The sequence below is a fragment of the Austrofundulus limnaeus genome, unplaced genomic scaffold, assembly GCF_001266775.1.
Source record: "Austrofundulus limnaeus strain Quisiro unplaced genomic scaffold, Austrofundulus_limnaeus-1.0 Scaffold618, whole genome shotgun sequence".
Lineage (NCBI taxonomy): Eukaryota > Metazoa > Chordata > Actinopteri > Cyprinodontiformes > Rivulidae > Austrofundulus > Austrofundulus limnaeus.
In genome coordinates, this window is record NW_013953020.1 from 72,470 (window position 1) to 81,647 (window position 9,178).

At 38.0% G+C, this 9,178-nt stretch overlaps 1 protein-coding gene across 6 annotated transcripts in view; it reads right to left on the bottom strand.

Annotated features, from left to right (window-relative positions):
- The window catches only part of add2 (adducin 2 (beta)), a 26,196-nt gene extending 21,385 nt beyond the window's left edge, over positions 1–4,811 (bottom strand). For 3 of the 6 annotated variants that reach the window (XM_014027126.1, XM_014027125.1, XM_014027121.1), the window contains exon 1: positions 4,470–4,809. The gene's annotated coding sequence lies outside the window, so the exon portion shown is untranslated. Of the gene's footprint in view, positions 1–4,469 lie in introns of all 6 variants that reach the window. The other 3 variants (XM_014027128.1, XM_014027127.1, XM_014027123.1) reach the window with 2 other exon arrangements.
- Positions 4,812–9,178: the final 4,367 nt, after the last annotated feature.

Genomic DNA, 9,178 nt, shown 5'->3' on the forward strand with positions numbered 1-9,178 from the left:
ATCGTGATAAGCTATTCATTAACAGCAATGGTTGTTTAAAAGGCCCTTTTGTTGGTTTTGTAAAAAAAAATCTTTACATATTTTTTAAATAATCAGGAAGTGTTTATGGGAAGTTTTTTTAATGGTCTTAGCTTCTTTTACAAATATTTTCTCCTTTCATGCAACTGAGGACATCTAGTTTTATTTGTAGATTACAAACCAAATTTAACAAGACATTATATTCTAACTAAAATATTGCAAAATGAAATKAAAAAACTAAATGGCACAACATGTTTCTTAAACAAGCATATTGTCTTTATTTAGCTCAATAAGTGAAGCCAAATGTAAAACATTTGATAGAGGGCAGCCTCTAACATCTTCCTCCATGATTCATRGATGTACAGTGAATATTTTGGATTCTTTGCAGTGCAGGGTCTGTATGCTCTTTAAAAGGCAGAGTTGACTTCCATCTCACCAAAGTGTGCTAAATATAAATAAATAATCCGAAAGTAAAAAGTACTTTAAGGATCAAATGAAATGGAGCCTGAGGCGTAGTCCAGTGACTGTGTCCATTTAAAATAAARGAGCCATTTCTTTGCTGTAACTACAGGAACTAAACTGGAGAAAGCTACTAAGWGCACTCTGCTGAGTAACTTTTGATTTTCTGCCTGTTCCATAGTTATTTTGATAAAGCACAGAGATTTGGGTCGTRTGAAGTGGAGTGTTGTGTAAAAGTCATCAACATTTAACGTCTTAGCTTTATAAGCAGCCTCAGTTTGTTGGAACAGTTTCWTTCTGACAGGACTGATGAGCAAACRCAGCCAAAAACAAAGTGGATTGCTGCTGTTTAAACTCCTTGATCTTAATAAACTATATTTCTTTTGCACATCTTGTTTTCTAAAGGTAATGGCAGTAATGTCTACACTTTATTTAAACAGCTCTGTATGTAGTTTTTGGGTGTTTAATGCTTTAATTGAACACTTTCATGCATGTATTATGTTAACTTCAGCCAGGATTTTTTTCCAAAGTGTTTAAACAGCACACATTTTGAGATTTTAAAATAATGTAATAACCCTAACCATCATTACTTTTAATTTTCCAGTTCTTTTCAGACAACCACTCATCAAATCTTCTAGATTCATCCTCACTTGAGTCAGTAGCTACACTATCTTGTAGGCTTTTCTATGAACTCTATCTGAGCTCTATGAAACATAAAGCTTTATTGTTACTCTGATATTGGAAACAATGCCCTTTTCTTTCTTTAAAAACTTTTCAAGTTACGTATTAAGATGTAAGCAGTTTATTTTTTGCTAAAACACTTGCTGCAGATGGTGCATATTACAGTCAGAGTAATAGTATAAATTACTGTTGAAATATAGCCACTGATGCATTACGTCCAATTTAGTGCAGGGGATCAATTTGTAATTTTCTCCCAATACAGGTTAATATCTAGAAAAAATAAAAGCACCGTTATTCTTTAGTGGCTACTTGATGTTTCCATATTTTTTTAACTGCAGAAATCTTCTTGGACTAACAGGAAATTGCCAATCTGCTCACCATGATTTGCTCTCTGATGACCATCTTGAATTTGAGGAAATTTGTTGCACTTGCAGTGGATGGCCAGTAGTCTGCAGTATATTACATAATGTATAATAGTGCGTACTTTGTGGTCCATGTAGTTATAGCATAAAAAACCTATGTGCACAAAGACTTGTAAATGGCTGTTCACTGCAGGGACCATTATGTGGGCATCCAGTATGTGACCCATATCATCGTGACAGTCTGAACATGGAAAATACTMTTTTCAAACCCAACCCATGTCTTTTAMATATGTGGGGAACTGCAGTCTGAATGGTCAAGTCCATCCATCCACCCATCCATTATCTTTACCCGCTTTTTCCTCTCAGGGTCACTGGTGCCCATATCCAGCAGTCACTGTGCAAGGGGTGGGGTACACCCTGGACAGGTCGCAAGTCCAACACAGTCACAAGTCAAGTCACATTTCCTTACACATTTTACATCATTGAGGTTGGAGAAAACAAATTCATTCAGGTCTTCAGGTCAACAGAATTYCATTTGCTTCATCCTCTTTCAACTTTCCAGATTTGTCATGTCATGAAACTGTACACCATCATCATTGGACATCATCACAGTGCTCTGTCTGTGAGAGGATCTACAATTTGGAATTCACTTCCTGTTAATTTAAAGTCTGTAACCAGTTTTAGAATGTTCAAAAACCAAACAAAACTCTGGTTACGTCAAAAACAGACCTGTACTCACTTTTGATGTATTACATTTCACTGTTTGTATATAGTATGTTGTGCTATTTTAACTGATTATCATTTCAATTTTTAGAGTTTTTTTTTTAAAAGCCCATCTAGGGACAAGTGCTGCGAATTAGCTGTTGCTATTGCGCCATGATGCAAACAYGGGACTGCTGTTTTATTCAGTTTGTCTATGTCGATGTGTGTCTGTCCCTATTAAATAAATTAAGGATAGTATCGATAATAGCATGATCAGATTGATACTTGAGTTTATTTCTTTCAATACATCGTTTCTGCTCCAAATATCATTTGTTACAGGACCATGTGAGAAGTTGCAAGATGAAACGTAAACATTGGACAAAACAAGCAGAGCAGATAATTTAGTTGTCCCTATTCCACAGCTACTTCAGAATGGATCCACATGCTAATGTAGCATTCATCTTTGCTTCTGTACACACAGCACACAGTGTGCGACATCACACAATCTGCACATGTAGGTAACTTCAGAGCTGTGCACTGCTCACACTGGGGTTGGTCACATTTAAATTATATTGTGTGAACAACCACACACAAAAAAAATACAAAAAAAAAAAATCAAGTCTGAACAAAAAAACTGAGTTAGCTGTGTGATTGAGCCTAATACAAATGTTTGACCAAATCATAAAAAAAACTAAAAGATATGGGAATGTTGTTTTCCTTCACACCACTCTCAGTATATACATATTTTATGGTGAATTTGAGCACAAACAGYAGTTGGAAGATGTAACACTTCTGGTACAGCCTGGGGTCAAATCTGACAGGAATTTTGCAATATTTCTGCCAACATGACTGTGCAAAGCAAACTTAGGGTGATGTAAAATTAGCAAACAGTTGTGAAATTTGAAAGAAAAAAAGTCCTTTACAAACAGCAAAATCCAGCTTAGAATTAGGCCCACACAGACATGTTGTCCAAACAGACCTTTCCAAAGCAAAATTTGAGATTTAAAAGAAAACAAACTGGTAGTCAAAAAAATATAGCAGTTCATGCAAATACTGACATTTAAACTTTAACACATTATCAGTGTTGCATTCCACATTGATTTCAGTGAAACATTACACCATCCTTGCCTGTTCAGACCCCAGAAAGGACAAGAGCTGCCTAATCTCACTATAGTTTTTTCTAATAATTATCTCATTTTATTTAATTATGTAATGTGTTGGTGTGATATGTCTACAAAAATAGTGTTTGCAAAGAACCACTGTGGAAGTTACTGGAATCATTTTTAAAATGTAGAAAAATACGTTCATCAATGGTTAGAGTCACAGTTTCTCTGAACTGAGGCTGTTAGATATTCATGGTTAATAACTTTTACAGAAGCCCACTTCAGAGGGGCAAAATTAAATTAGTCAGGATCGATTCAGACTTCTGATCTTTAAAAACTCAACTAATTTCTATCACAGTCGGTATTCAAAGCGGAGCTCACACACAACAGAGCTCTTCAAAACTCACTCCACAGCCCCTCCTTTAAACACCAMCAACAACAAAAGATTCCATTCCTCATCCCGAGAGCGGCCCGCGCGCGCCGCATGGCTGCTTAGCAACAGTCGCGCGCTGCAGCATCAGCACCAGCACCAGCAGGATGCGATAATGGCTTCCAGCTCTGCAGGCTGAGGCAGCGGCGGCAGCTCGGCTCAGCGCCGCACCGGCACGAACGTCTTCAGGGAAAGAAAGAAAAATAAATCACAGAAAGGCTCAGTTCGACTTTCTAATAAAGAGTCCATCAGACACAGTCCGGAGCCCTGATGGACCCGCAGGAGCCAAAACCAAAACAAACAAAAAGAGCCCCATCACAACGAGGCGGAAGCGCCGACATCACAGACTGCTTCMCTCTGCAGCACAACCCAAATACAAGAGATCATTATTAATTGTTATAAAAGGATTGTTAGAATTTCTCAGTTTTACAGAAGCGTGTGCGATATAAGCTTATGCGCGCGACAGAAAGCGGAACAATGATCGCATTTTTTATTTATTTATATTTTTCTCTCCCCTTTCCTTTTAATGTCCTTGTACAGCACTGTAAACAGCAGCAGGACATGGACAGCATCTTCTCAGACATGATGATGGTAAAGAGCGCGCACACAGCTCCTGCACGCGCCAGGAGGACACCAAACAACGCCCAGTCGTTTCCCCATCATTGTCTGGACCTGAATAAGCCCCGAGCGGCAGCAGCAGCAGCAGTATCTCACCTCAGCACATCCTCAGCACCGTGTCCGCGGCGTGGCGCGCCCACAGCCCCGGGCCGTGTTCGGGTGGAGCAGGGGAAGACCAGAGACACGGTGACACCAGCTCTTCTTTGTCGGGCTGCTTCAGGGCCTCAGCTCATCCCAGGTCAGTGGACCCTGGGGTGGTTCAGCCCACTGCCACGCCTTTCCAGTCCGACACCCAAACACTCCCAGTCAGCTCACTGCAGAGGGGAGCTTGGCACCGAGCTTCATCACTGGGGGGCTCAGCTGTGGCCCACGCACGGTCCAGATGGGTTGTTTCCTCTGAAACGATGAGGTGAGGCCCGGCTCCAATCCAGCAGGAAAACATCACGTCAAACAGGCGCCATCTGCTGGTAGAAAGGAGAAGAGCCTGAACTTCATTACTTTCTGTCAAATATCATTAGTGGTTTATTTACCCCCGCAGAGTTCTGTCTGTAAATGATATTTTATTTTCCTTCTGTTTACAGTTTGTTTTTAGGAGAATGAGCTTCAAAGTTCCCTCTTTAACACAATATTCAGTGTTTTGTTTTGTTTTTTATTTTAAAAAAATGTATTTTCCTTGTAAGCCCAAGTACTTCGGGTTGGTTTCACTGTTTCTAAATTTAAATGTTTCAGACTTTAATCTGTTTAAAACATCGTACACCAGTGGAATGTTTGTGTGACTGAACAGCTGGGTTTTCTTTGACCTAACTTTGATTCTGTCCATGTTGGTGACTCCTGATTTTTCTAGCATTTTTAGACAAAGCTTCTCCGGTTAAATCTTTGTTTCCAAATCAGCAAGGAAACTAAACTAGGCACAAAATTTAAGGAAATTTGTGTTTGGTATTCTGTCTTTGTAACAATGCTTCTTGTAGGTCTTATGTTGTCGGGAAGCATTCCCTTTGAAATGGTGCCACATTTGTAAGGAACATGCATTTGTGGGATGAGTAGTAGCGTGGAATAGGTGGGTTGCACATATGAAAACTTTGCCAAATCTTGCAAAGTATCTAAGTACAAATAATTTGTTACAGTACTTAAATAAGTACATAAATGATAATAAATAAATAATTCATAAAACATAAATGACATAAATGAAGTACAGTACAGCATAAATTTTGGTTTTCTGTACTTTGAGTAAAGCACTGCCTTCCACTCCTTACATGTTCACACAATTATCTGTACTTTTTACTCCTTACATAAAAAAGATAAGAAGAAAAACATTACTCCCATTTTATTCTGGCTTGTAAATAAAAAAAACTATCCAAATACATTGCACCTCCTTAGTGAATTTAATTGTCATTAGACATTTCTGACACCGGATTGGTTTATGTCACACTCCAACAGGACACATCAGACCTCTGTAGTACAGTATGAAGATGGTGCACACACACAGCTGAAACAGGTAGATGAGTGTATCCCAAATTTTTCAACAAAAACATTCTAAAATAATATTATGGCCTTTAGAAAAAAGTTTTTTTGGGGAGGCCACCTCCTGATAAATATTTTGAAAATTCTAACCGCTCACTTTTGGTTTTAATACTTCAGAACATTTATATCAGAAATCTACCTTTGATACTTAAGTACAGTGTATGTCAAATACTTTAGGACTTTCACTAGATATTCTTAGAAGAGACTAACATTTACCAAAGTCATTTTATGATAAGATACTTGTATAAAGTACAACACTGGCCAGTGACACTTGTTTTAAACCTCTAGTGCCCTACATGGGCCCTGCTGACATGTCACGTTTGGCTGATCTGGACAGGGCCCTGCAGCAACAGGCCAACTTCAATCTGGTGTTCTGTAAAACTAGGCTGCTGCATTATTTGAAGCAAGCCAGTACCATCTCTGTTCCATATATGTCAGAGACAAGAAGTGTGTTTCCTCACCCTCTCAGCAATTTAGGTACCATAGGCTGTCTTCTACAGATCTGCAGTGAAGGTTTGCAGGGCTGTATGGCTGACATCCCTCTGTCCAATCTGAAACAGACTGCCCACAGCCAATCTCTGTTCTCATCAGAAACTAGGCCAGCCATGACTGCCCTTCGTCACTGAGCCCGTTCGCGCTGGTGTCAGCAACATGTGCACTGGAACCTGAAGATCTGGTAAGCTATGTTCAGCAGTGAGTCCAGATTCTGCCTGTACAGCAGTTTGATCATGGAGTGARAGTGGAGAAGATTGTGGAGCAGCAACTCCCTGGAAAAACGAGGCTCGTCGTCTTTGGAGGGAGTCTCGATGCAGAGATTGGGATGAAATTCTGCAAACAGTGGCAATCTTGTTTCTTCAAACTTCAATCATCCAGTCCACCAAAGGAGTCAGTGGCAGAGAGGGTTTGGCAAATTTATCAGTCGCACAACACACACATTCAACTCTACTGCTCATCCCACAAGTGCACATTCCTTACAAATGTGGCATCATTTAAAGGGAATTTAACAGGTTTTCCAACAATGTAAGACTTATTACCAAGAAGCATTATTACAACAATGAAATAATCTACTAAACAAATTTCCTTATTTTTGGGTTAATTTTATGCATGGTTTGAGAAGAATGATAGAGACTTTGAAATAAAAAAATAAATTTTCATAGGATTATTTTTAAGAAGCTTTGTGTCAGTAAATGAGATGGTGAACACTGGAGGTGTTCATTTTGACAACTTCATACAGTATCTTTAAATGAGAATGACTTAATCAGCCCCTTGTTTTTACATGGTTTCTAAAATTTCCTGCATCAAATTTCAATAAATCAAATCCTTCTCAAACGGGTCTGTTTTGCTTTTAAAAGTTTTTGACTTCATTAGTCTGTCCTGTTTCAGTCTCATTGTTACTGAATCAATCTGGATTTAATCTCAGATCCATTTTTAAATTATATCTTCTCCTTAAGTCAACTGCAACTTTTCTGAAACATTGTGTTGCACTCCGCTGGCGTTCAGTGATGGCCATAAACTCTGGAGAATTCTGTTTTGGTTATCACATCCTCTTAATGGACTGAATCATAACTGCTTAGTGAACAAATTTCAGCTGAGCTAAAAGAACTATGTGGTTGTGAAGAGCAGCATGGAATTAAAGTTATTTTCATTTTTGGGATTAGTGCATCACCTAAAACAAACTGGTACTGATAAAAAACAGTTTAACAGAGTAAATAAATTCAAAACCTGCAGGAACAAGCAGTTACTCTTCAAAACAAGTCTGAACGCTCATGTACACCACTTAGTTAATATTTTCTYCCTCACATCAAATAAACCAATTCCCTTTAATGAGTCGTGTTGCTTCGACTACCTCACAATTTCAGCCATCACTTTGTTTTGGAGCACAACCTGAACTGTTTGAAATAAATTTAGGGGCTCTTTGGAAGAAAACAAGCATAAACCTGGATGTCAAAATTATTTCAAGGAATAAATGTTTCATGACAATCATCTTGACCAATCAGTGTGCAGCCCTTCCTCACCTTYGGAGGCAGATTTAATCAACCTTAGTTCTTTAACCAGTAATGWGAGTCTACCTGTAATGCAATCCTCCATTCATTAAGCTCTGCACCATAAACAGCTAAAGCATTCACAAAAGTTATGTTTAAAAAGGATTCTTCTGGTTTATTATTAGGGCTTGCCATTTCAAATGAATAAGAGCAGAGGAAYGCATTGCTTCACGAGTATGGAAGACCAAATCTGTCATAATTAGAAATAAAAGCAGAAATTGACTAATACACACATTTAAAACGCACCAATTAAAAAAAACTCCATGTTCTATAATTTAACTGATCTTGTATTTCCAGCTTAGCTCCAATTATACAGCACAATTTAAATGTGTTTTTAATAAAGTATATAGTTTTCCTTTTACTTGTAGATGCATTTGTCTCCTTTGTGCACACATGCACAACTGCACATGGATCTTGTTCCTTCCTGTCTGATAGAAGAGCTGACCCAAGGACAGCCCACCTTGTTTGCATAATCAGACAGAAATGCATTCAGAGGTGCCCAAAGTGGGATCCCATTTCATTTTGCCCACYAGTTGTCCTGGTYATTAGATTGTAATCTCCTGTCTTACGCAGAAACACCATTTCTATTTAGTCTGTTCAATCATTGGTCCAACTAAGGAGCTTTAGTCAGGTAGTCTTAGTAAATGGTACTCACTTAATCTTTGCATTATGTTAAGATTAAATATAAAATACAAGTAACAAGAGACATTTAGATTAGATTTAAGCCCATATCTAGATTTGCACACCTTATAAGAACACAATCAAATTTTAAATTATGTAAAGTCCCATGAGCCTTTGCTGCCCAAGCATTCGTTTAATTTTCTCCATGACCATGGTCTGAGAAAAAAAAAAGTGGGCAACCACACTGGCTGCTAGCTTAATCATAAAAAAAACAAAACAACTTTACTTGAGTATTTGCATTTCGTTATATTATTGCATTTGGCCTTCAGTTGGATTTTAATTGTGTCCCTTTCAGGGAAAATGTTTGCATGACAAAGTATAAACAAGACACAAATGTAAAACAAGGAAATAACTTATTGGGAGTGGGTACGTTTGATAGACAAATCCATGTACAAATAAAAAATATGAATTGTCAAATTGTCAAACAAGTTCTCTTTAATTGGTGAATTTTAAGAAAATTTATTTATTGGTCCACTTATAAGTTTCTACCTTTATTTTTAACTGTCAGTTTCAGTCCTCCATCCATGAGCAGCAACAGAGCAAWAAAAATACTGAAACTTG